The sequence below is a fragment of the Cynara cardunculus genome (genome assembly GCF_001531365.2).
Source record: "Cynara cardunculus var. scolymus isolate 2C chromosome LG 8, CcrdV1, whole genome shotgun sequence".
NCBI lineage: Eukaryota > Viridiplantae > Streptophyta > Magnoliopsida > Asterales > Asteraceae > Cynara > Cynara cardunculus.
This window is the reverse complement of record NC_037535.1, coordinates 7,504,238-7,508,449: the sequence shown is the minus strand read 5'-3', so window position 1 is coordinate 7,508,449 and position 4,212 is coordinate 7,504,238.

The following is a 4,212-nucleotide window of genomic DNA, read 5'->3' as shown; positions in this document are numbered from 1 at the left end:
TTATTTAACATATTTTAGAATGTCCAAGGACTTATTTGTGCCAAAAAATTGTCCAATGACTTATTTAACATGTTTTGGAAAGTTCAAGGACTTATTTGTTCCAAAAAAAAGTTCAAGGACTTAATCATTCCAAACAAGAAAGTTCATTGGTTTTTATTGTACTTTTCCCAAAAAAAAATCAAGAACACAAAAAATTTTAAAATCACAAAATTCACCAAATCTTGAAAAATAAAGATTAAAACGTAAATCTTCGTGTATAACAAAGATTCACGAAGCAAAAACACATACAATGATCACAAATTTAGCACAAAAACACAAGATTTTGAAAAAAATTTCGACCAAACACAAGAAAAAACAAAAAACACGAAGAACTCCAAGAAAAATCCAGAAGAAAATTTCTAAAAAAATTGATTTCTTTTTCTGATTTCATGCAAACCTGCTCTGATACCAATTGTGAGTCAAATATTGATCAATCTTTAGATAAGCATCAAAGAATCCATGGTAGATTTGAATTTATCATTTAATAACTTGAGAGGAGAGGAGAGTTAGAGAGAAAATGTCAACTTTCAAAGTTTGGTTAAACTCTATATTACGTATCTGATTTTTTAAATGAGATCTACCCTTACAATTACACTAAATAAATATATTTATAGGGTCAAACATAAAACCCATTAGTCAAAGTCAAACTATACTAGAAAAGTCAAACACGATGTCTATTTAATTATAGACAATTTTATCTTTTCAAGACAAATACAATTTACACTGAAATTCAGTCCTAACAGAAGTCTGAAGCTTTTTGGGATTGGCAGGCTATTACCGCAAGTTTATTCAATATTCCTCCAAAATAGCCGTGCCTTTAACTAAACTAACTCGGAAAAATGTAAGTTTGAGTGAGAGGAAGAACAACATAAGGCTTTTCAGTTACTAAAAGATCATCTCTGCAGTGCCCCAATATTAACTTTAACCGATGGAACTAATGATTTTGTGGTATACAGCGATGCGTCAAAGCTTGGTTTGGGTTGCGTATTGATGCAAAGAGGAAAAGTTATATCATACACATCTCGGCAACTGAAGGATCACAAAAAGCAATATCTGACCCATGATATGGAATTGGCAGCGGTGGTTTTTGCTTTAAAGATATGGAGACATTAACTCTTGGGAACGAAATGCCAGATTTATATCGATTAGAAGAGCTTGCAACACCTGTTCAATCAGAAGGAATTGAATATGAGGCAACGTCGATGGATTAGAACTTATTAACGACTATGATTGTGAAATTCTCTATCACCCGGGAAAAGCAAATGTGGTGGCCGACGCTTTAAGCAGAAAAGAATGAAGTGGAACTATCAAAGCTACGACAATGAGAATAAACTTAAATCCCGATCTTCATCAAGAGATTTTGAGCCATCAGAAAGAGGCTATAAAGGAAGAATACGTAAAATCAGAAAAAGTGGGTAAAATGATCTCCATCATGGAACCGAATAATGAAGGAGTTTTATGTTTCCAAGGTTGGATATGGGTACCAGTTTATGGGAATGCACGGGAAATCATTCTGAACGAAAGTCATAAGTCTCGTTATTCTATCAATCCAGGTACCAATAAAATGTATAAAGACTTGAAACTTTTCTATTGGTGGCCATGATTGAAGAAAGACATAGAAAAACACGTGGAACGATGCTTAACTTGTCTGCAAGTTAAGATTGAGCATCAGAGACCCTATGAAAATCTGCAATTGTTGGAAATACAGCCTGGAAATGGGATCACATTACGATGGACTTTATCATGAAGTTACCCCGAACCCCGAAAGGTTATAATGCAATTTGGGTAATAATGGATCGTCTATCAAATTCTGCGCATTTCTTACCGATGAAAGAAACATATTATTTAGAAAGGTTGGCTCAGATTTACATCAAAGAAATTGTGACCAGATATGGAATTCCACTGTCTATTATTTCTGACAAAGACAGCCGTTATACTTCGAAATTCTGGAAAAGTTTGCAAAAAGCAATAGGATCACAGATTCGGTTAAGTATGGCTTATCATCCTCAAACAGACGGGCAGAGTGAAAGAACTATCCAGACTCTCGAAGACATGTTGAGAACCTATGTTATAGACTTCGGGGGATCATTTACCGTTGATAGTGTTAGACCCCATAAGTATTATGCATGAAGTAATGAAGACAAACAAGTGATGAAGAACTAGAAGGCCGATGGAAGACTTCAAGGAAAAATGACTAAGTCTAAAGAACAACCAGAGGGTCGATGAACTGACCAGAGATGCGATGGAAAGTGCATCTTCATAACCCCACTGGGCACTAATACTTGAAGTTTCCTTCATCAGTTCAACCAGAAGCAAGCAATGAAGATATGAAGATAAGGTTGAATTCATACCCCATGGAAGACAGCTGGATTCTACAAAGTTTATCTTGTTTTAATGTTTATCCATGTTTTAGATAAGCTTTATCTATTAGTAGAAGATTAGCTAAATAGTCTCTCTAGATAGTTATCTTCTTATTAGATTACTAGTATAAATAGGTGGTTAGGCCTATTGTAATCTTTGAGACTTTACGTTTTTCACAATTATTGAAATAAAGTGAAATCTTTGGCACTCAAGTTTATCCTTTGAATGTTCATGCATTGTTATTGAGTGTTCATCATTTTATTCATCCAAACACTATAATTTGGTTATTCTTAACTTAATTATTAGTGTTATTGAGAGATCTGAGATCAACAATTGGTATCAGAGCCAATTGATTGTTTTTCCAATCAAACGATCATAAAAAATCTCTCAATTCACGTTTTTCATAAAATATCTTCTCTAAAAACGTAAATTTTCTCTCTTCTAAAAATCTTAATGGCCAACTGGAATTCCGTTTATAGTGTTGGTTCCCTCAAAAAACCTCAAACTCTTCAAAGAGAAGAGTATCCACAATGGAGGATACAAATGGTAAGCTTTCTGGAAGGGATGGACATAAATCTTCTACGATATGTCATGGAGTGTTGGGTTTGAGTAAGAGCTTTATTGTTGTATTCAAGTTTCTCCTTAGTTTACTTGCTTTGTAATAGTGTAGCTTTACTATTTCCTTAGTATAAATAGTATTTTCCTTGTAATTGTCATTACCAAGTCATTAGCAGAATTGTAATCAGAATTAGTGCTGTAATTCTCTCTCTCTCAATCAAATCAATTACATTTGGGTGATCTAATCTTTCTACTATTACATTCATTTTGTTCTTGAAGATCTTATCATTTTTTGTATGAATCTTGGACTTCATAATTGGTATCAGAGTAGACTGCAGCAGTTTCGATTAGAGGATTAAACATTTTTGCACGAATTTTTGAAGATTGATCGATCTGGGTTTCTGATGTTCATCACTGTTCATAAGTGTTCTTCGTCCAGATTTGGTTTTTGAGCCTAATTTGGTTGATTTTTGATTGTTAATTGAAAAGATTTACATCGCTAGATTCGCTTTTGTATTTCGAACAACTTTGATTCATACTATTTTTGATTTTAAGCAAGTTTTGAACCCGATTTAATTGATTTTTGATTTTTCAAATTCTGGTAAATGTTCTTCAAAACTCATATTTTTTCATGTTTTGATCCAAATTTTTGGTAAAAAGTGTGAAATTTTGTGTTTTTGGTTGAATGTTAGTCCGCTTAACTCTTGATCGATTTAGGGTGTTATCCGCTTAAAGCTTGTGCGATTTAACATCCGTGTGTTTTTGAGTTGTTTGCTATAGGTTTATCCGGGCAACACTTGTGCGGATAATCAAGCGATTTAGCTAATCCGTCTGGTAAATCGTTGATGTCTTGAGCGGATTATTGAGCGATTTAACTAATCCGTCTGGTAAGTCGTTGGTAACTTGTGCGGATTAGTGGRCGATTTACACAATCCGATGGGTAAGTCGTTTAAGCTTTGTGCAATTTGTTGAGCGATTTAGAGAATCCGCTTGGTAAGACTTAGAGTATTTGTCTATTGAGCGATTTATATTTTGATCGTACATTGTCTTTGGTGATTGAACGGATTTTGAATTTTGATCGATTTAAATCTTTGACTTTTGATCGATTTGTTTTAGAAGGACTTATACGTACATTGACTTGTTGACTTTATTGACTTTTTACGTCCGATTTTCATTTTGGAATTTTGACTAAGTGTTGAAAACATCCGATTTGAGAATTTTAATTCAAATTGATTTTTGTGCCTTGTCCGTATT